Below are 24687 nucleotides of genomic sequence, written 5' to 3'. Positions count from 1 at the left end.
AAATGGGATTTACATACAGAAAAGCTAAACGAAAGGCATCATTAACACCTAAACAGAAAAAAACAAGGTTACAATGGGCTAAGGAAAAGCAACTGTGGACTGTGGATGACTGGATGAAAGTCATATTCAGTGATGAATCTCGAATCTGCATTGGGCAAGGTGATGATGCTGGAACTTTTGTTTGGTGCCTTTCCAATGAGATTTATAAAGATGACTGCCTGAAGAGAACATGTAAATTTCCACAGTCATTGATGATATGGGGCTGCATGTCAGGTAAAGGCACTGGGGAGATGGCTGTCATTACATCATCAATAAATGCACAAGTTTATGTTGATATTTTGGACAATTGAAAGGATGTTTGGGGATGAAATCATTTTTCAAGATGATAATGCATCTTGCCATAGAGCAAAAACTGCAAAAACATCCTTGCAAAAAGACACATAGGGTCAATGTCATGGCATAGGGTCAATGTCAATGAGCAGATCTGATTGATGCAGGTGTTAATTTGGGGGATGAAAATTTACAGGGTGATTCCATAATTTTTCCTCAAAATTGAGTGATTCCATATTTTTTCCTCTGCTTGGTCTAAAAAAGTAACCGTTACTGACTGCCACAATGTTTTTTTTGATTTCTTATAGCGTTTCTTAAAGCCAGAAAGTTGCCATTTGAAATGACTTTAGTTTTGTGTCATGTCTGTGATCTGCTTTTTTTTCTACAAAATTAAACAACTGAATGAACATCCTCTGAGGCCAGTGATTCCATAATTTTTGCCAGGGGTTGTATATCTGGAAGTTGAAGCTACTGCAGTAGGTTCTTTGTCATTCAGACGACCTGGACATTAAACTGTCCTTTCTTTGGACACAGCTCAGTTTATGATTTCTGTCCTTAGTGAACAGTGCTAAAAGATGCATTACTGCCAGTGAGGCCAGACTTCAAGAGAGCTGAAATAGGTCCAGAAAAACCTGGTTCAGTGAGGCTTTGGCCACATAAACTTCAACTTCAAACTTCAGATTATTTTGGGGGCAAGTCACTAATTTGTATTTATTTATTTATTTAACTTGAAAGGATAAACCCCTTGAGATTTAGCATCTCGTTTTCGAGGGGGTCTTCAATAATAACAACAAAACATCCAATGGGCAAGACAGATGCAGCAGTACATATATAACAAAATATACAAACAGAAGCAACAATACAGCTACAAACACTTAATTACACACAAACATGTCTGCACACACACACAAACACACAAAGCTCTAACACTGTCCCATTAGTACTACCCATACAAAATGAAAAAATGAATTGTGATGGACTAGCGGAATCAAAAACAGTTACATATGTTTTTAAGGTGTTGTAGAAGGGCACTTTTAAATATAGACAAAGAGGTTGTAGAGCGGACAGAGGAAGGAAGGCTGTTCCAATCATAGAGCGCTTTATGTTTAAATAAAAATTTTCCAATTCCCATTTTCCAATGTGCTAATATGGAATTGCAACAAGAAAGGCATCCACCGTAAAACTTGTGCCAAATCTACATAAAGATCCATTTCAGATCTGCTGTGGCAACCCAGAGGAAAAAGAGAGAACCTGAAAGAAATTACATATAATCAAAATGGCAATGTAATATGCTCACAACGTAACTGTTTTTTTCTATGTTAGTGCAACAATATTTAAGAACAAATATGGCCAGCTTGGTTAATATAAGTTAATAATATTACCAGCCATTTAAATGTAAGTGATCACAAAATGCAAGAATGCAGTAACAACTACACTGTGCAGTTGTAAGTTTAGAAAAACCTGGGTTTTTCTAAAGTACGGTAGGGTTAAACTACGATATCGTACTTTATACACTAGTTACCGCTTTGTTTAACCTTGTTGGCTAGCAAGGTACAGTTGGCTTATTAACGGCTAATTTAACGGTACCTCATCTAGCTATAGTTAGCTTATTTTTGTGATTTACATTTTTATTTTATGTGGTGTAGATTTTAATTATTCTTCAGTTTATGGGTTCTTTAATAAATATCAACAGTTTGGGGTTTCCATTAGATAGCATATAGAAGATGTATTTTGTCTTCCTATAGTAAGGTAGCAGGGTGAACTTTAGATAGATACCTAATACATATTACATCATAGCTTCTGTTTCTATAATAAATAACCATATTTATAGCTTAGCCTACTAGCTATAATTTAATTTTACTACTAGTCTAAAAACTAGGTATACACATACACATCTTCTCCTGTATGAATATTTAGGTTTTAGAAGCTAACTCCTATAATATTATGTAGTAACTATATTTCCTGTATATGTTGTTTATTACCCTTATTGCGTAAATATCACTTATATACATGATGTCCATTTTCTTGAGCCGTTTGGGTGGGTAAGGAGAGTTCCCATAGAATAAAAAGCTTTTCAACCTACCATCCCTGGTTCTCAAGACCAGGCACCTAAGTGGCTCTACTCTACTCTACTATTCTTTTTTTTAGATATTTAGATATACCTTAGTATACACTAGTAGAGTTCTACCTTAGAATTGGAATGTATTATAGAAGACATACTTTACTGAATTTTCATGGCTTGAGTTAATTTTGAAATGTGCAGTATTTGCCCTCCTGATATCAACTCATTTCCTTTTTGGTCATTTTCCTTTCATAGAATGTACGCTGCAAAGATGAGTTGAGTACTAAGAAGCTCGACTGTGAAAAATTTGTTTTAATGTAACAAAATCAGGAACTTGTGGGGCATTTTTTTGGCACCCAACACCTCTGCACGTCCCTACCACAGGGATCACCACTGAAAGGTGATTTTGGGATGTTTTCTGGATTAGATAAGTCCCTGATCTGGAGGAGAGACTTCTGAGCAGCCATGAAAAACCACTGGGTCAGGCTGAACACTGATTGCTCGTTGACTCATGTGGAAGAAGACAATAACAATGAGTGCTAAGCCAGGTTAGTTAAACGAAAAGGGGTCATAAAACTGAAACAGAATATGTATAGCAAATTCATCAGATGGACCAAGAAGGACATCCAGGCATTGTTGGCTTTCTTCTCAGTGGATGAGGTCCAACAAGGATTTAAGATCTCGAAGAGCAGTAAGAATCTATGTTGCGGCAAAAATTGACCCAATTATTACGTCACTGCATACGTAGCTGCATGAGCCCAGTGGGTCTTCACTGCAATGGAGATACAACAGCTGAAAGGGCCAATTATGGGGCCGTTCCTGCAAAAATTCATGACATCTGCAAAGTAGATCAAGTTCCGGCAGGAGAAATGGACCAATGATTGTCAAAAGGGGGAGAAAAAAACAGTGAACTTTGTTTTAAACATGAATGTGAGCATTGACTGGTTGGAATGGTTAGCGTGACCACATGGGCTAACCATAACATATGCTGGGTATCTTTAATAAAAGCCTGTCAGTGTTACAACATGCCATATGTATGCTCAGCATCTAGAAATCCAGTAATCATCTGAAAACCTTCAATTCAAGTTTTAGCCTTTGTTCATTTATACAGAAAAAACGGGTGGCAAAAACTTGCAAACCTTAAAAATTAATGTGCAGTAAAACTTCTTTTTTCAGGAGATTTGGCTTTGCAATCAACTGATCCAAACTGTACTAAATATGCGTGCACATCGTACCCACAGAGATGACATCAGATAGTTGTAATAAACCTTTTCCTCCAAATATACATTAACACAGCTGCCAAACTGTACTAAATATGCGTGCACATCGTACCCACAGAGATGACATCAGATAGTTGTAATAAACCTTTTCCTCCAAATATACATTAACACAGCTGCCATGTAACAACTGGAGAGGCTCATTTGAAAAGAATATTTGCCGTTTGAAAAGAAACAAAGTTTGCTGTCATGAAAATGAAAGCCCGTTCTGAGTCATTACTGGAATTATGAGTCATTTTAAAACCCTCCCATCTGAAGACAGTGATGCTTTTAAAGAACTCAAAAAGAAAAAAACAACTGATGATTTCCACCCACTTTATTTATAGTGTCCTCAATGGGAACATCTGAGGGTTCAGTGCAATAATGAACACACATTTTAACAATAGCAGCTGCGTTCCTGCTCCAGTACACACGGCGGATTACGTGCAAACACTGAATATGCCAACACGTGAGTCCGGTTATTCCACAAGTGAACGCATAACACCTTTAGCTTTTTGCGCTGAAAAAAAAAAACAACAAGATCTTTTTCTTCAAGCAAATGGTGCACTGCAAGAAAAGTGAGAGGAGAGAGTGAGAGAAGAGAGGTCTTTTCCTTCAGTGTGACTTTAAATATTTTCCCTGTGGAACTCTGACTCAGTCGAGCTGCTGCTTGCTCATTTACTCACTGTCTTTCCCTGCCCGTTTTTTCTCCTTCACCAAATTTTTCTTCATTTTCTCCACAATAACTTATGAGACGATTTGCATTCCCTCCATCAACTTCTACTCTGTCTCTCTGTGTCTTTCTCATCCATTCATCACAGACCCCTCTTGTCATTTAAAAGCTTCTGCTGTCTATTTTGCTAACTGTCACTATGGCTGAGCTCTCTCTCACCCACCCCCGCCGCCACAGCCACCGCCTCCCGAGTTCCGACCCCCTTCCACCCCCTCCACGAATGTGTGTGGTCCAGTCCGACTATAGACCGTTACATTGTCCCAGACAGGTTGGACTACGCCACTAGCCGGCAGACGCGGGGGAAGGCGGCGGTGGAGGAGAGCAAGTGCTCCTAGAGAATGTTTGTTTTTCTGTTTCCAATTTGGTCCAGCCCGAGGAACTCCACACTCCGCTCTGTCTCAAACACACCATTCATGACGGCCTGATGTACGCGATTACACACGAGCAGTTCACTGACTCTCTCTCTCACACACACACACACACGAACGTGCATGTGCACAGATGTTGGAGCGGTAACACGCTTGTACACGCATGCCGACGCCGTTGCACTCAGAGCCGAAATTCATTTTCTTTTCATTTGACTTGTTCCCATCTTTTGTTGTTTCTTGACTCGTCATTTCCAGCGCTGTTTTGTTTGACATGGTGACAAAACTAATTGTTTCTTCCTGATCTTTCAGTGATTGTTCCCCTGACCCAGTCAAAATAAATGTCTTTGAACAGCCATTTTGATGTGTCTCAGCGTGTTTTTACTTCTTACAGAGAGTTAAGTTCCATGTTCCACTATTAGAGCACAGAGGCCACATTGTTGCACGTTCAACTCTACCGCGCCATCTGAAATGTATTATTCAACCCATTTTTTTGTGTGTTTTGATTTTCAGTACACAATGGTGATTTTGCATGTTGTAATAAAACTTTATCTTTTATCAATAGAAACACAGAGAATGGTCAGCAGATGAAAACATACAAAGGCTTTTCTTCTGATGTGCAGTGGTTTGTTTTCACATGTCATGTAGAATGTCGTTCCACTTTCCACCAATTACACTTTGGACAGATGGGGAAAACCGCAATGTTCTCTTATTTCAAAGTTACATATGAAGATTATAGGTTTACTCGGTTTGTTGCGATTGTTTGCATATTAAGTTCACAAAGCGTGATGGCCAAAGGTTTTAACAAATATTGAAAAAAAACAGGAAAGGGTCTACAGGCAAAAATAAAAGTAGCTAACAAGCAGAGAAGCAAGTTTAAAGTATTTCAAAAGTCCTTTACCTTTCATTAACTATGACACAGTTTGGCTATATGTAATCTTTTACAATCTATGGATGTTTTTAAACAATTTCTAGCTAAAATGTTCTTACTCTTGAACATAACTGCTAATTCAAATTTTAATTTATACTAACAGATAGAAAACCTTTTAAAATTTCTAGCTTCAGGTTTAGACATTCTCTGGTTCAACAACAATGATAAAAACACTATTTGACAAATTGAGGATTTTATTTTAAGTGTATTTTTCAAAACGGCTACACCAGGAACACAAGCGAACTCCTTGAATTAGCTTTTGTGATGTTGCCAAATATGTAAATGCTAACTGCAGAAATATGAGGAATCATTAGCTTTCCCCTAACTCCTCCCATTTTGCTCAGGACCACCACAGCACACACGGTGTATATGTGTGTTGATTTGGCACATGTATTGTGCAACTCTGGATGTATATGGAGAGCGGGGCAAGAGTGGATTTGAATCAGGGACCTTCTCTTTGGAGGATCACTCACCATTTGTTCCACCATCATACCGAAGACCCAGTGGGGAAATCTGTCACTAAACTTGGCTTTGTATGGGACTATTCCACAGAGTGCCGTTCCTTCTCATTTAATCCAGAATAGCAAATGTGGCACATTTTGAAGCATCGCAGTAACTTCTTGATCCATCTCTGTCAATCTTGAACAAACTTGGCATACATAGTAGTTACACCCCTATTCCACAGGACACCATTCTAATATGATGCCCCACGATCCATAAAAAGAGGAAAAATTGAATGGAACGGCTTACTCCAGCATGCCTCCTATCACACTGGCCTGTAAAGTGCAGACCTGGCAACTGGCTGGCTTATAAAGCGCATACCTGGCAATCCGCTCAAAAATAAAAGTAAAGCTGAGCTCAGGTGGATTCTCAGCCAGAAGCGCAACAAACGCTGCTCATGCTTCAAATTTTTACCCCGATGGAGCACAATCAAACAAGTATCAAGCTATACTCACTAGGACTATCCCGTTTAAAATGTTTGAACATGACTGAAGCTGTTAACACTACAAACACCTGAAAGTGACTGAGTAATGATGTCAATTTGTCGAATCGGGATGAAATTTTGAACAGCTTGAAAATTTCACGCCCGATTTCTCTGCAATAGGAGTATTACGGCTGTCATCAGCATCAGATTTTAAATTGGGATTCAATTTTTGAACTGTTCAAAAATTTCACTCCAATTTTCAAAATCATTAACAGTACATAGGTTACCACTTCCGGGTATTCACAGTCTTAACAGCTTCAATCATGTTAGAACTTCTTTAAATGGTGTATTCATAGTGAGTACAGCTTGAAACTTGTTTGATCGCGCTCCGTCAGGGTAAAAAATTTGAAGCGGAAGCAGCGGTTTTTTTTGCGGTGTTTGAGCACATCTGGCCGAGGGTGCAGCTCCTTTCTTTCGTTTTCAGGCGGGTTGCCAGGTCTGCACTCTTTAAACCAACCAGTAGCCAGGTCTGCCCTTTATAAGCCAGACAGCCTTTAAGAGGAAGCTGGATTAAGCCATTTCATCCCATTTTTGTGCTTTTTGGATCGTGGGCATTCATAGTAGACCGGTGCCATGTGGAATAGTAGGAGTGGAATGACACACTACCCCCACAATACATCCATTATGTGAAATGATGCAAAATTATGTATTACGTAGAATTATGTAGAATATTCACAAACTACTGAACCAGAAAACAAAAGTGTTAAAAATAGCTCTGGCTTCAGTGATATGATGTGTTTCTAAGGTGATAATTTTGCAAAGGGGATCATATTGGGATGTCGCCAGAATGAGAAGATCCTGAGAACTCAAATTAAATCAATTTCCCCTGGAATTTCCCCAAGAAGAAAAGTTAATCATCTCATTTTTGGTTGTTGAATCATCAAAAGGTACAACATGCAACATCAAAAGTTGAATAAGAGGCAAGGCAACAAACAAAAGAGAGCAAACTCTTCCCCATTCCTCCTTTAAAGACATTAAAATTACCTAAAGCCACCAAACTGTTTAAAAAAACACCCTGAATTTGAAATGATGAAGCTGAAACAAGTAGCAACTGATAGCAACAGGTGTTGAACAACTTTCTGTAATGAATTATGACAGGAGAGATAAGAAAACCAGAAACAATCACTTTTTTTGATCCTGTGGCCAGAAAATACGAAAGTGATAGTTCCCAGTGGAGAAGGTCAGGTCAGGTCAGGTCAGGTCGGTTTTTGGAGGAAGCACTGGTGACATGTGTTGATGTATCCAACACAGTATGGAACCGCCTTGGGAACTGGATGGCAACCACCCAGGCAGACAACAGTTGAGGTCCTCAACACTGAGGAACTTGTTTGCTCGATCATGCACAGAGAAATGCACCATGTGGTCAAAATGTCATAGATGACCTTGCCTCATAACCCACGCGGTACACATCAACAGAGTCTCCATGAGAAACCATTCATTTGACACAAAGTCAGTCCAGTGGAACTCAAAGATAAAGACATCCAGTCTTTCGCATGAGGCCACTGGTTAGTGTCAAAATCTAACAAAAAATACAATAAGAACCCTTAGGACACTAAAATGTCCTGGACCTTCATTCACCTGTTAAGGTATCGGGATCAATAAAACCTCTGTCCAGGTACCTCAGTACCCCGTGATCTCTTCCCACACATTTGTCAATCTCAAAGGCTGAGGACCTACACAGTAAAATCATCAGTGTAAAACTAACACTGTCTGTGTTAAATTAACACTGCCAGTGTACATACGGTCCTACTCTGGTCAGAGTGGGACCATATGTTTACTGGCAGTGTTAATCTACCACTGGTGATTTTACTGTGCAGAGACATAAATGTCACTGCTGAGATAAGTCAATGGTTGAGGAGTAACCTGACAGTAAGTGGTAACGTCTCATAATGAATTCGACTTGGCTGATATATTTGAATTCAATGTTAAAATAAAGAATAACTTTAGTGGAAATCCTGTATCTACCATGCCAACATGAACCTGCATTTCTGTGCATTTGACAGCATGTACCATTGTAAATGTTTTACCAATTATTAAATGCACTCCATGCTCTATAAACCAAAAAATGAAGTTTGATCTACTCACCTTGTTGGTTCAGTGCAATGGTGATGCAGCCAGCTCAGAAGCTGGTACACCTTGAACCATTGTGCAAAATGCCAAAACAAAAAAGAACATGCAAGTGAGAATGAGTCATGAGTAAGTCACAACTCTAGCCATTTAAGATGACTTTTAATTATTAATTAATTTTTAATTCATTTAATTTTCTTTCAAATGTTTTCTTTTTCTTTTTTTTTTAGGTTGGTGGAAAAAATTTAAAAGCATCCTAATGTGTAACGATTGTATAAAATGCAATCATAAACTGGGGGCTATTCAACTCAAATTATGCTCTTTATAATCACAATGACAACATCTCCACAAGATCTTAATGGAAAAAAAATGTCAAAAATACACAAGAAATAATGGCTTGTATAACATTGCACAGCCTTTTACATAACAAAATCTTCACTCTAGAGTTTTTATGTCTATTTTGTTTTAACAATGTCTTTCTCTGTGTCATAAAGCTGTGACAGGAACCAATCTCCCTCTCTAATTACAGCCAGCAGAGCTTGTAACTCCTGCTTCAAAGTTGTCATGAGCAGTTTGGTGGCTTCCCTCACTCACATCTTTCATGTACTGCCAGTCTTTTTCTTGTTTTTAAAGGATGGAAGTGGTTATTTTTGTTCTATTAAAAGGTATGCATACGTATGCAATTCAGTATTTTGTGTTTAAGATCTGAATTTAATTTAGATCGTTAAAGAAGTTTCCTTTCATTTTAAGATTAAAGAACGTTTTGCATATAGAATCCTATATGGCGTTTTATGCCATTAAAAAAGAACACGCAAAAACCCAAGGACCTTTTTTAATAGGCACTGTGCACAATATTTTAATGATGTAATAGTGCTGCATGATGTGCTTGTTATGGTTAACAGCTGATTAACAGAATTTTCACTGCTCTCATTCCAAACATGCAGGAACAGAAAAGAATTCATCAGCTGTTCCCTGCAAAATGACAGAGGCTGATTCTGTTAGTTGGGAAATCTCTAATGTCCAAGTATATATAATATACCAAATAACAGCCAAATGGTACGTAAATGGAGAACACTGTGCAGGGTTTGTTGACAAGGTAAATCACATCAGATAGTAACCTTGACAAACCAGATCAGTTACCTGTTTAATGGCAGATTAACACCGAGGGAGTGGTTACTCTCTTCACTGGAACGCCCAAAGCTTAAGTTTCTGACACAGGTCCATATTTGAGTAACTGACACGTTACCACATTCCAGGAAGTAATTCCTTTATCTTCATGCTTATCAGTGTAAATTTATGAACCCACATCTTTCTCAGAGGGGTGTATTTAGGCCTAATTTGTGACGCCTTCTAAACAACTTGACCTCCTATCAGTTCCTGCCGTTTCATGAAAAATAAATCAGAGCATCTTTACAAGTATAATTTTCTTCTGTTTAGTCAACGAAATAAACTAGAGAGTGAGTCTAAAACGATTTATATAAGTGCAAGAAAACAAGAATGTAGAAATGGGCAGTTTCTGTAAGAAAAGTAGAAAAGTATAAACCACATGTCTAGTGTTCATCCTACGGTGCAGTATGTTCTGACATTGGTTACATCTTGACTGTTTCTTGAAAACATATCAAGGGTGCCAACAGATCAGAGGACTGCACTGAACATGCAGTTTGAGCAGCTTCTACAGGCATTTTTGATTTATCTTGTTTTGTAAGTCATAAAAACTCATTCCAATGATATTTGCTGGATGACATTTCTTAGTTGGCTAGTGTGTTGTTTGTTTGTTTGTTTGTTTGTTTGTGTTCAGTAGTAACTGGTTCACAGTAGTTTCATTTGGTCCGTTTCCACCACAAGAACTTGACGTACTTCCAAAATTAAACGAAGGTTTTCAGGAATGATCAAAACTGATCTTTTCAGCCATCATGTCTCCATTGTGAAGCCTCAAAAGGCTCATGCAGCTACACTCAACAAAAATATAAACGCAACACTTTTGGTTTTGCTCCCATTTTATATGAGATGAACTCAAAGATCTAAAACTTTTTCCACATACACAATATCACCATTTCCCTCAAATATTGTTCATAAACCAGTCTAAATCTGTGATAGTGAGCACTTCTCCTTTGTTGAGATAATCCATCTCACCTCACAGGTGTGCCATATCAAGATGCTGATTAGACACCATGATTAGTGCACAGGTGTGCCTTAGACTGCCCACAATAAAAGGCCACTCTGAAAGGTGCAGTTTTATCACACAGCACAATGCCACAGATGTCGCAAGATTTGAGGGAGCGTGCAATTGGCATGCTGACAGCAGGAATGTCAACCAGAGCTGTTGCTCGTGTATTGAATGTTCATTCCTCTACCATAAGCCGTCTCCAAAGGCGTTTCAGAGAATTTGGCAGTACATCCAACCAGCCTCACAACCACAGACCACGTGTAACCACACCAGCCCAGGACCTCCACATCCAGCATGTTCACCTCCAAGATCGTCTGAGACCAGCCACTCGGACAGCTGCTGAAGCAATCGGTTTGCATAACCAAAGAATTTCTGCACAAACTGTCAGAAACCGTCTCAGGGAAGCTCATCTGCATGCTCGTCGTCCTCATCAGGGTCTCGACCTGACTCCAGTTCGTCTTCGTGACCGACTTGAGTGGGCAAATGCTCACATTCGCTGGCGTTTGGCACGTTGCAGAGGTGTTCTCTTCACGGATGAATCCCGGTTCACACTGTTCAGGGCAGATGGCAGACAGCGTGTGTGGCGTCGTGTGGGTGAGCGGTTTTCTGATGTCAATGTTGTGGATCGAGTGGCCCATGGTGGCGGTGGGGTTATGGTATGGGCAGGATCTTGTTATGGACGAAGAACACAGGTGCATTTATTGATGGCATTTTTGAATGCACAGAGATACCGTGATGAGATCCTGAGGCCCATTGTTGTGCCATACATCCAAGAACATCACCTCATGTTGCAGCAGGATAATGCACGGCCCCCATGGTTGCAAGGATCTGTACACAATTCTTGGAAGCCGAAAATGTTTGTTGTGTGGGCCGCCAGAAGAGGAGGTACTGCTGGCCCACCACCAGTGGGCGCCCTGCCTGAAGTGGGGCTTCAGGCATGAGAGGGTCGCTGCCGCCACGGACACAGCCGGGGGTGACAGCTGTCACTCATTATCTCTTGACAGCTGTCACCCATCTACTCTACATCATCTCACTCAATAAAGACCAGACGTCATCTCCACCTCATTGCCGAGATATCGTACTTCTTTGGAGGTAATAGGACTCAGCCGTTTGTGTTTTTGCAATATATCTGTATATGTGAGTGTTTGCAGGAGTACCGGTTCCTCTTTCTGTGGAAGCTGAGTGAGTGCAGGACGGCCACTCTTTTTCCCTGAGGAAATCACTGCGGTACTCTACAGAATATTGAGTGAGAGGTGGAGGTGGCATTCCACCATTGTTGTTACGGGGTGACACACACCCACACGTGACTGTCCTTTGTTCTTCGCCAGCAGTACCAGATCCGACAAGTCAGGGACGGTGATCACCTGGAATTCGGGACTTGGCGGCTCCAGTATTCACCAGGTTCGGGTGGCGGCGGAAATCGTGTGGTTCCGGCTCTTCTCAGGACAGATGTCTTCTATCCTCGAGCCTGCCCACACGTCACCTTTGTGGATTGACTGTAATCATATTCTGAGATTGTCTGTATGTTCGTTGTGCACCTTCACAACATTAAATTGTTATTTTTTGGCGCATCTATTGACCGTTCATTTGCGCCCCCTGTTGTGGGTCCATGTCACTACACTTTCACAACAAATGTCCCAGTTTTTGCATGGCCAGCATACTCACCGGACATGTCACCCATTGAGCATGTTTGGGATGCTCTGGACCAGCGTATATGACAGTGTGTACCAGTTCCTGCCAATATCCAGCAACTTCGCACAGCCATGAAGAGAAGTGGACCAACATTCCACAGGCCACAATTGACAACCTGATCAACTCTATGCGAAGCAGATGTGTTGCACTGCATGAGGCAAATGGTGGTCACACCAGATACTGACTGGTATCCCCCCCCAATAAAACAAACTGCACCTTTCAGAGTGGCCTTTGTTGTGGACAGTCTAAAGGTACACCTGTGCACCTAATAATGGTGTCTAATCAGCATCTTGATATGGCACACCTGTGAGGTGGATGGATTATCTCAGCAAAGGAGAAGTGCACACTATCACAGATTTAGACTGGTTTGTGAACAATATTTGAGGGAAATGGTGATATTGTGTATGTGGAAAAAGTTTTAGATCTTTGAGTTCATCTCATACAAAATGGGAGCAAAACCAAAAGTGTTGCATTTATATTTTTGTTGAGTGTATTTATGCAGTGATGTCTAACTGTGCAGCAGTTTCAGATGCAACGTTCATTCATTAATTCATTCTTTTTTTTTTATAGCCGCTTACTCCAATCAAGGGTCACAGAGGGGCTGGAGCCTATCCAAGCAGACGTACGGCATAAGGCCAGGTACACCCTGGACAGGACACATCAGTCTATTGCAGGACCAGTCACAACACAGATTTTCTTATTCCTGCTCAAGGAATCGAATCCTCACCGGACCTCGTCCATCAAGGAGAAAGCCAACAACGTCTGGTCCTCCTCATCAGCCCCTCCATTGCCTTCTGCTGTCCATATTCTATTTCGTTTTTTCTTCTCTTGCTCTCGTTTCGCTAGTCTAGCTTGATACTTATTGCTGTCGTCTTCTCCAGAGTCACTTAATAACCAATCAGCGGAGAGCTCCGTCCAATGCTTTTTCAGGGCCACTCAGAAATACTACTACACACCAGGGACTCATCTTGCTTCTGAAAGAATCCCCCCCGAGAAAATCATTTGCATTTCAGGAGCATCCTTGCGGTGGAAAAACATGCAAAGCTCTCAGAACCCTTAAAATACCAAACAAGTTCCTGCTGTGGGAAATAGGCTGATTGATTAATCAAATATCTGACCCTGAAAAACTGTCTTGACAATTTTGTTGGTGTTGGTTGGGTTCTTCAAGGATTCCTTTTAGCCCTACTGCCCTGACTTGGATAATGGAACAACACTGTAAGGCTAATGCAAATAACTTTTCGGTATGCTGGACACAGCAGCAAGTAAATCTCGAAGGTTTGCAAGTTATCAGCATTTTCCCTCTGGAAAAAAAAATAGAGAGATGGTGATTGGCTAACTGCCCAGTACGGCCGGTACAGGGGATAAACTTACCAACCGCAGACAAGACGTTTTCTGTATTTGCCTGGTGGACGGTATTAAGGTTCCACCTTGATGTACGATAGCAACAGGAAGCTGGGGGTTGCATAAATCAACAAATGACTGTTGATTTTGACCTTGCTCTCTACAGCCTGGACTCCCATACATCAAAATAATGGAGAACAAACTCTGCTTCAGTACTAGTTGTAGGCGTAATGGAAGGAACTGGTAGCAGCATAAATCAACATGTTGATTGTTGACTTTTGCCTTGCTGTCTTTTCCCTTAAAAAAATACGGAAAACAAACTACACTTCTGCCAGAAATGCATCCACACCTTACCACCTGATTATTCTGCCATGCACACACATGCACACAGTGCCGTGTGTGTTTGTGTGCAACTGTCATCATTTGGTCTGTCTCTGTCTGGATAAGCTCAAACATTACATCAGTCTCTCACATACATGCACACAGTGTCTCATCCACGGATAGAACACGCTGACACCCAAAACCGCGCACACACTATGCTCAGCTCAACACTTGCTCATGTACACACTTTCCACTACTGGAGAATAGGACGTTTCTTGCAAGTGCTCAGCCCGACGGGAAAAATGTCTGGACAATCTTATAACGCAAACGCACGTATGCAGACACACAGCGGAACATTTTCAAGCCACAATGTTGACTTTATATTCCTTTCCAGAGCCCTTCTATGTGCGCTTTGGCCAAGTGAAGCAGCGTCGGCCCGTTGAACACCATCGGGAAGCAACAGTGGGAGTGATGTCAGCACAAGCCTGCGGTCCACTCAAAACTGGATTTGTATTTAAAAGTAAACCGAATGCAGCACTATCAGACAACGTAAGGCAGAGCAAATTACTTCACCAATGAAAATTTAGGTTCACATTTGTCAGTGTCAGCTTCAACTACATGACGCTGACAGTGTCCAATAGGCATTAACATCCATGATGAAATTCTTTTATAATGTGACTGCCTCCACAACAAACATACTGTTTTCTTAAGGTTAAACTAACTATTTATCTTTTTATGGTAAGAAATCCAATACAAGCCCTCATGTCCTCATGCTAAATCACATACTGTGAAGTCATGAGCGCCTATAACACCCCCTGAATGGGATGCCAGTCCATCGTGGTTCACTTCCCCAGCCTACAGTGCTACACATTTACAGCTGGTTATGCTGGGGCAACACAAGATTTACGCCAGCTGTCCTTACTGACGCAACATGAAGAATGGCCAGGGGTGGGTTCTGAACCGGGAACCTTCCTCACTGGAAGCAAGCGCACTTAATTAACCACCACCTAGTACATTATACTTGTTTGCACTCAGGGTCACCACAGCAAATCCAAGGTGGATCTGCATGTTGAACTGGCAACTCCACATTACATGGAGAAATGTGTCAGGGATGGGATGTGAACCGGGAGCCTTCCGCACCGAAACCAAGTGCACTAACCACTTGGCCACCACCCATGCTAATACCTAATGCAATAGGTTCAGGCTAACGGCTAACTTTGGTTTGCGTGATTAACACATTTTTTGGACTGGGTGGAGCTTTGAGTAGTTTGGGAGCAACCATGGCACCATCAATGAGTTACTATCACCATGCTATCAATATCTGCTAATATACAAATTAAATCATAATAAAACTTTACTCAAAGAAAATACAGGTGCAATCAATAACATCACAATATTATTGTTGACATTATTTTAAGATCATTTCATGCCACTGAAACACCCAGTAGCCTTAAAAAGGCTGTTCATAGCCTTCTGCACCCACACGCATGCATGTACACACGCACGCACACACACACACACACACACATACACACACACGAGGTTGACGCTTAAATTTTCAAACACGGCAAAAGAAAAACTCTGTTGTCAAACGCAATGCAGAGAAATCTCAATTACATTATATCAGTCACTGGAAGCTGAAATTGTAACTGAAATCAAAATTCAATTAATCGCCCAGCTCCACCTTTGAATCAATAACAAATCCTAATGAACGTACATAAATAATTGATTTGAATTGAACTGATCAACAGAGTTAATTAACTAAATTAACTGGTATATGTGGACTTGGTGTTGTTGGCAGCACATTAGGAGAACTGTGTCGGATCAATAATAAATGAAAGCACAATAAAGCAAAATAATGTATATTAAAAGCATTTTCTCCAGATTTTTGAAATATTGTGAATTCACTGCCAAAAAGTGTATTGAACACTACTTCACCGCAGTCATAAAAGAACAGTTCTGACATCTATATACGACTTCTTATCTTCACTTGCTTTAAAAAATAATTTAGGAGCACAAACCTTATTGATAACCACATAACCACCGGCATCACATGACACGTGTCCTGCATTCATTTTGTGCACTCTTTCTGTGTGCATTCCAGATTCAATTTGACTGCAAATTACAATAACCACTGGTATCACCGCCGACGCAGTAAAACCACAACAACAGTCGTGCAACATGTAAAAAAAGGCCACAATGCTTTTTCAAAGTTTCCAGGCACCGCAACTGCACAGAGCAGTGCATCATCTCGCAGGTGCATCTATAAATAACTATGTCACAGCATATAGAGAGAATGCACACACAAGACAGTCAGCATTTCATTTTGGAGTCTGGTCAGGTTCAGGTGCATTCACCACCGCCTTAAGTTCCAAATGCCAACTACCCAGGAAGACCGCCACTCTACTACCCATTTCCTTGAAGTACTATAATACGTATGTGTCTGCTTGTCCTCGAGCAGTTACTGGGCTCCTATACAGTGAGACACCAGCGTGCTGGATTACACACATGGTGCATCACATGACCAAAATGTTGCAGTTGACATTCCCTCACAATGCAAGTAATCCTCATCGTAGTCTCCCTAACTAACCACTCATTAGTCAGAAAGTAATTTCAATGGTGCACAAGAATTCTCTGAAGATAACGAGTACCAAAGACATCCAGTAATCACCTCAAGCCACCGGACTCAGCATCCAAGTCTCACAACCACACAGTAAGACAGGAAGCACGAGGACCCTAAACAGGTGGAAACTTTGTTCTCATGCAAAGGTATCAGCATTACCAAACACCTGTGTCCAGTGACGTCAAGACTCCTTGAGCTCTTCCCAGGCGTGTCTCGATCTCAAAGGCTGAGGACCCAGAGACATGAACGTCACTGCTGAGATAAGTGGATCTCAGTCACATCCCCTGAGGTTATGTTTAAATCTTGAAAGGCAATAGGACATCTCAGGTATCTGAAAGCATATCTTCATTACGTTTTAAGTTATAGACCTCCAAAGAACTGAAAAATGAAGACAGCACAGGGAGTGGCAGAGAGAGAGAACAGATACAGTAGATGCCCCTTTCACAACAACACACCGATGCGGCTGATCTGAATGTGTCATCTGACCTGCTTTGGCGAGGTTCTGTATGAGATGGGAATTCAATCTAATGTATTTGATGTCAAAACAACACTTAGCTGACTCCTTGAGAAAAGAGACAGGTTGTGATAGCTCGGTGAGATCAGCCTCGAAAGAAGAAGAGAATTTGTGTGTGAAGCACTAAAAAGCCCAAAAGCCATGTCGCGGAACAAACGTATGCCCCCCGCTGTGCCCTTCCACCACGCTCCACACACAATCACATTCACATGCAGCGAAGAAGTAAATTTAACTGTCAGCCGTAAAGTTTTCTACTATAGCCAGTGATCTTTTGCCCCTTCTTCTCTCCCCACTTTTCCACCTCCTCCCTTACTTGATGCAAATTCCCTCCTCAGACTACCTTCCTCGCATCCATCGCTCCCAAAACATTATACTTACACTTTAGAAACCCAGTCTTCTTTGTGTGTCTTTTCCATTTACACTTGTTTTGAAAATCACCCTTCAATGTTCTCGATGTTCTTTCCTTCTATCCAACTCCAACCACAGAGACCTGCCCTTTATCCGTTCCTTCCGTTATGTCCCACATCCCAATAACAGACACACTAGGTGTTCCTCTTCTCTGTCCACTCTTCTCAAAAACCCACACCATACTACTCTAACACCCACTGTCTTATCCCCCCCTCAAAAGTCTTGAGGACCCCCAGATGTGTACCCCTTTATTTCCATTTCAAAAAGAACCGACCTCCCCCTTCCACCATCCATCTCTCCATACACACACACACACATGGCACTCTCACACACTATCTAATATGCACAAGCACATTTTGAGCAAGAAGGCTTTCACCTATTTTTGAGAAAAGTGATGGCGACCCTGAAAAATTGCTTATCTGATCTTTTAAAGGTAAAATCTTCCTGCTTGACAGACTATCAGTGCTGCCAGAAGACTTCCCCTACTAGAGAAAAGACTTACTGATCGCCCCACGCCCCCAAAAAGGGAAAAAATATTATTTATCCATGATCGTGATTCTAGTCATTTCAATGAATCTGTATCCATAACTCAACTGTGAGTTCGGAGATTATCTCTAACTTAAAGAATTTTTGTGGATTTTGATGTTTTGTTTTACTTTATACAATAGCTAGTAAAAATCAGGTTTGAATATAGATTTTAGTACTATACAGAGAATTCCCAGTTTCAAACATTATGCAAATCCATCAACTGATTCAGGAGGAGTCGCACTGACAAACACAAGATCATATGATGTATGAAATAAACAACAAGGTTCTAATTAGCTCTCCTTGAAGACATCAGAATTATTTTCCTTCGTATGGTGTTCTGCCACTATGTGAAGGTTCACTGAACTCCAGAAAATGGTTTCAAGGAAGTTGGGATTACAAGACTCATGGCCCTACGCATGGGCGCAATTTGGTGGGGGATAGGGGGGACATGTCCCCCCAACCTTTTCAACCAGGGGGGACAGAATATGGTATGTCCCCCCCCCCCCCCACCTTCTGACATATATGTGTGAACTTGAAACAGGCTATGCCAGTCTTATGTGCAAACCATGTCAGAATAGTATCTTTGTTTCTGCAAGTTTGTATTTTAAGCAGCACTGACTTGTTTACAACACCTGTTTCTTGTTTGTCACATTCTGAATTTTCTGGGACTGCATTTGCCCAGATTTGAAACCAAAAATAGTTGCCTCTAGGGACTAGTGTCTACACATAAGTTATCAACAGACCATATGCTCCATCCATCCATCCATTTTCTTCCGCTTTATCCGGAGTCGGGTCGCGGGGGCAGCAGCTCAAGCAAAGCCGCCCAGACCTCCCGATCCAACACACCTCCCCCAGCTCCTCCGGGGGAACCCCAAGGCGTTCCCAAACCAGCCGAGAGATGTAGTCCCTCCAGCATGTTCTGGGCCTTCCCCGGGGCTTCCTCCCAGTGGGACGTGCCCGGAACACCTCTCCAGCGAGGCGTCCAGGGGGCATCCGGAAAAGATGCACGAGCCACCTCAACTGACTCCTTTCGACGTGGAGGAGCAGCGGCTCGACTCCGAGCTCCTCCCGAGTGACCGAGCCTCAGCCCCAGCCACCCTGTGGAGGAAACTCATCTCGGCCGCTTGTACTCGCGATCTCGTTCTTTCGGTCATGAGCCAAATCTCATGACCATAGGTGAGGATCGGAACGTAGATCGATCGGTAAATCGAGAGCTTTGCCTCCTACTCAGCTCTCTCTTCACCACGACGGTCCGATACAGCGACTGCATCACTGCAGATGCTGCACCTATCCGTCTATCGATCTCACGCTCCATCCGTCCCTCACTCGTGAACAAGACCCCGAGATACTTAAACTCCTCCACTTGAGGCAAGGACACTCCACTGCCCTGAAGAGGGCAAAGCACCTTTTTCCGGTCGAGAACCATGGCCTCGGATTTGGAGGTGCTAATTTTCATCCCGGACGCTTCACACTCGGCTGCAAACCGCCCCAGTGCACGCTGAAGGTCCTGATTTGACGAAGCCAACAGAACCACATTGTCTGCAAACAGCAGAGACGAGATTCTGTGGTTCCCAAACCAGACCCCCTCTACACCCTGGCTGCGCCTAGAAATTCTGTCCATAAAAATAATAAATAGAACCGGTGACAAAGGGCAGCCCTGGCGGAGGCCAACGTGCACTGGAAACAGGTTTGACTTACTACCGGCAATGCGAACCAAACTCCTGCTGCGGTCATACAGGGACCAAATAGCCCTTAGCAAAGGACCCCGGACCCCGTACTCCCGGAGCACTCCCCACAGGACGCCCCGAGGGACACAGTCGAACGCCTTCTCCAGATCCACAAAACACATGTGGACTGGTTGGGCGAACTCCCATGAACCCTCGAGCACCCGATGGAGTGTGTAGAGCTGGTCCAGTGTGCCGCGACCAGGACGAAAACCACACTGCTCCTCCTGAATCCGAGGTTTGACCATCGGTCGAATTCTCCTCTCCAGTACTCTGGAATAGACCTTACTGGGGAGGCTGAGGAGTGTGGGCCCCCTATAGTTGGAACACACCCTCCGATCCCCCTTCTTAAACAGAGGGACCACCACCCCGGTCTGCCAATCCAGCGGCACTGTCCCCGATCACCACGCGATGTTGCAGAGGCGTGTCAGCCAAGACAGCCCCACAACATCCAGAGACTTAAGGTACTCAGGACGGACTTCATCCACCCCAGGAGCCTTGCCACCAAGGAGCTTTCTAACCACCTCGGTGACTTCGGCCTGGGTAATGGATGAGTCCACCTCTGAGTCCCCAGTCTCTGCTTCTTCTTCGGAAGACGTGACGATGGGATTGAGAGGACCATATGCTAATTTACTAAATTCTGAAAGTTAGAAAAGGATATCAGAAAAGCTATCTGGGACCTCAGAAAGCCCATCTGCAATTATTGCTTGATCTCCAAAATCAGTCTATGTAAGCGAAATTATGTTCAGTATGAGTGTTGTCATTAGTGCCACTTCGAAAATTAAATTCATGATAAGTAATTTATCCTAAACTTATGAGCTGTTGTTTTTTCAAACTTATGCAAAAACAATTCTTGAGAAAAAACATACAGTATGCGATAGTTAATTAAGAGCCTTTTCTTTCATATGTCTGAATACATTTTACCACATTGCAGTTGTTTTTTTAATGAAAACTCAACCTATCATTCTTTTTGAGTTCTACACATGTGGTGATACCTTATTTACACCAGGATGTTAATAAAATCAATGCTGGCTATTCTCAGAATAAAGTATTTATAGCCACAGTTTCAAATTGCATAAGTCAAATGGTGTCCACTTTATGATCTTCTCAAAACATTAAAATTACTGTTCTGGATGCTCAGAATGCATCTGAGCTTATCTAGAAACCATTGGCTTCTGGGGGACTAAAGCGGCCCCAGACCCCCGGCCTACGGGCTTCGGCCCTGTGGGCCTCGCACTTTGCCCCCCCCATTTCTAGTTCTAAATTGCACCCTTGGCCCTACGACAATCTTGGAAATCCAATTCTCCACGTGGTCTTGTCTTGGTCAAGTCTTGTCCATGAACACAGTCAAATTCATGGACAGTCATAACAGCATAGGTGAAGGTTAAGTGCATTTTACAATACCAACGCTCCCTCTAATAACAATAATATTAAGCATCAAAGGACTACAGCAAACCCTGCATGCACTGCACACTGGGATACATCCATGTTCCATAGTTCATGTTACCAAGTTTTTTGCTGATCAATAGGAACTTTAGATCATCTCTCTACAACTGTTAATTGCAAAGATATAGCTGAAGATATTTTTCCCATCATGTTTTTGATTACCTCAACCTTTGTTCAATCCTCTCCAAAAGTTAATCATCTCGAGATAGAAGCTCAAGTCATATTTCCACTCAGCTGAAAATCCGTCCAGCCATGTTTTTAGCTATTCTGTTCACAGTCAGACAGACAGACAGACAGACACACACACAACCAATTACCACCAGCATGTACAGTAACAATAATAACAATAGTGACAGACAGACATGGTGATTCCTATTGTATTTATACCCCCCACCCCAAACATTTGAGGAGATATCAAAAGAGAGCGCAAAATTAGACTGAATGAAGAGGTTGTCTTATTTCTCAAAGTCAACCGACTCATTTTAGCTCAAAGAATTTTCTGCAGTATACGTGACACCAGTATTACAATAAACTACTGGAACACAATGTAATGCCTTTAAATATGCTGATTTAGCACCCTTAACTGCTGTGAGGAAAGCTAAATCCCTCAATCTTTGAAAATTTATGTTGGAAGTGATGCCCTGAGGGCATCAACTCACACCGTCTGCAGGGCTACAGCGCTCTGGACCCCAAAGTCCCTGCTAAAGGATTATTTATTACCATCTGAAAACTAAGCTCAGCCCTGGCCTGCAGAGAACAGGTGAGACGGTTATCTCCATGCAACGGTATTTCACTGCTCTTGTCAGGGCTGACCAAAAGTGTCAACTTGGACCAGAGGCAAGTTGCGTGTCGTGTCTCCTGCTGCTTTCTGCTTCCTGTCACTCGACTGGGACCAGCCAGCGAGACTGACATGAGTAAAACAGCACAAGGGGAGAAACAGGCAATTCACAAACGTTACAAGCACCAGGCCTAATCCTTACCGCCCCCCCCCCCCCCCCCCCCCCGGATTTATTGTAATATTTGTACCACAGTCCAAACACACGTGGAGCCAGAGGCACAGATGAAACATCAGCAAAGTATACGGTGGTTGCTCATTTTAATGGAAAAAAAAAGAAACAACCTGCGTATTTGTCATTTAAATCATAGCTTTAATTTGACAGCATGCCATAAAAAGAGTGTGTGCCCCTCATTACACACACACACACAGCAACACACACCGACAAACACGTGCACACACGGGGAGGACAAAGCCTACTTTGAAAAGTTACTCAGCCACCAGATGTTTTAGCCAGAGCCCCGACTCCATTACTAATGGGGCTGTGAGAGAGAACAAAGTGGATCGTTTGAAAAGATTGAATCACTTTCCTGTGCAGGTATATTAAAGGTAAAGTGAACTTGCAGAAATGAAAGAAAGTGGTTCATATTACACACAAAGATGTACAAACATGAAACAAAACTATTTTATCAATTATTGTTTTAAATCTGTCATAGCTGATAACGTTATCAATGCTATAAGAGCTACAGTCTGATATATTTACATACTTCTACATGTCCTTTACAGAAGCTAAAAAGGCTTTACAAAAGGCTATAGCTCCTTTGTTACCATGGGTGGCTTGGTGGCTTCCCTCACCTCACATCTGCATCTCCATTTCCATCTACACTGTTTGTATTTCTTAGTCATTGATGTAAATTAAATTCAAGACATACAATGACCTGGAAATCCTCTGACATTTTAGAAGAAATCTGACTGTAAAAGTGATGATTTAATTGCGTTACCCTAACAGGGGCACATACCTTGTTTGGCTTTGATATTTATATATAATTTATGTCAGGGATTTGTTTTCACTGTGAGTTTTAACTGCCTCATTTTAGAAATTTTAATATAAATGAAACAAAGCCTAATTTTTTTAAATGTGATGTCATAAATTAAAATTTGCCTAAGCTCAAGGAGTCATAAATCTTTTCGCGCCACTGTTCAAGAGCTGTTTTATTGGCTGATGTTAAAGATATTCTTTAATGAGTGGCTGATAAGTTATATATCAGATGGCATACTCTGCTGATGGGCACCGGTCACGTTAACAGTTCTGTTCTTTCACCAAATGAGCTCACGTTAGCACAATGTGCTGACAGGATGAGTGACTGGATGTTAATGTTTCAGAACTTTAAGACAAAAATCTTCACAGTTACACAAATTAACTGAAACACTCAGATGACCCAGGAGCTCTCAATCATTTACATTCTGGAAGCAATCGCCACATGGTCACAAAGATTGCTCATGGAGACGAGCCACCACTCTGCTGATTTTTTTTCTTTTAAATGACAAGAGACATTACCCTTTCAACCATCAACAAATGAAGCTGAGTGGCCCATCTTCTCACTGAAACCATCTTTGCTTAAGCCGGACACCAAAAATAAACTAATGTCAAAGTGTATTTACACTGAAGACTGACTGAAATGAAAGGTAATTGCAATCCACGACTAAGAAAATAAAGTATTTTGACATTTCCTACAGTACATACACATTAACAGTCCTTCCCGTCTTTCATTACAGTCGGAAAAACTGTCTCTTAAATTCCACCCTCTGTAAACGGATAGACTGCCCTCAGTTGCTGATGCACTACTCTCCCAAAATATTTGTGAGAACATCCACCTGAAAAACCACCTCTAAAAACCTGCTGGCCCACTGGAACTCATTATTAATTCCATTCATCCACCAGTCCAGAGGATAGGGTTCACCTATAGGACTGACAAAAACATCCACAAAAACCTATATTAGCGTGACATCATTCACTGATCTTTTCAGGTCAACTTTTAAGCAATAAAATTGGTTGAATGAGAAGATTGGACATGACAAACTATGTACTTGTACAAAATTCACCAAGTCACGTTTGCATGCTGTGAAGCTGGTTTGTGCCTCGTGGACATCCAACACCTAATATTTCCAGCCAGCTTTATCAGATCTAGCATGAAGCTTGACAGTATAAGCTTCTAGGTGTTTACATTTGTAGGTGGCAAAACCTTTGGTTAAAACTGTGGTCATTATGTTGACCAGTAAAAAGAAAATAAAGATTCTTTTAGTGTCTCCTGTTTTCTTGAGGTGGCCATAGTGGAATCAGCACATATCCACCTATTAATATGGAACATTTTATGCCGGATACCCTTCCTGATGCAACGCCAAACACAGAAGGAGAATG

General features: G+C 41.7%; 2 long non-coding RNA genes across 3 annotated transcripts in view; one reads left to right on the top strand and one right to left on the bottom strand.

Annotated features, from left to right (window-relative positions):
- The window catches only part of LOC117502194, a 147077-nt gene that overhangs the window by 106434 nt on the left and 15956 nt on the right, over positions 1-24687 (bottom strand). The gene's annotated exons all lie outside the window — the stretch shown is intronic.
- Positions 6201-8052, top strand: LOC117502195. Its single transcript, XR_004558221.1, has 3 exons — positions 6201-6210; positions 6673-6674; positions 7956-8052. It is a non-coding gene; the product is annotated as an uncharacterized LOC117502195 (long non-coding RNA).

Source organism: Thalassophryne amazonica, chromosome 20 (genome assembly GCF_902500255.1).
Source record: "Thalassophryne amazonica chromosome 20, fThaAma1.1, whole genome shotgun sequence".
Lineage (NCBI taxonomy): Eukaryota > Metazoa > Chordata > Actinopteri > Batrachoidiformes > Batrachoididae > Thalassophryne > Thalassophryne amazonica.
This window is presented reverse-complemented; position numbering and strand designations above follow the sequence as displayed.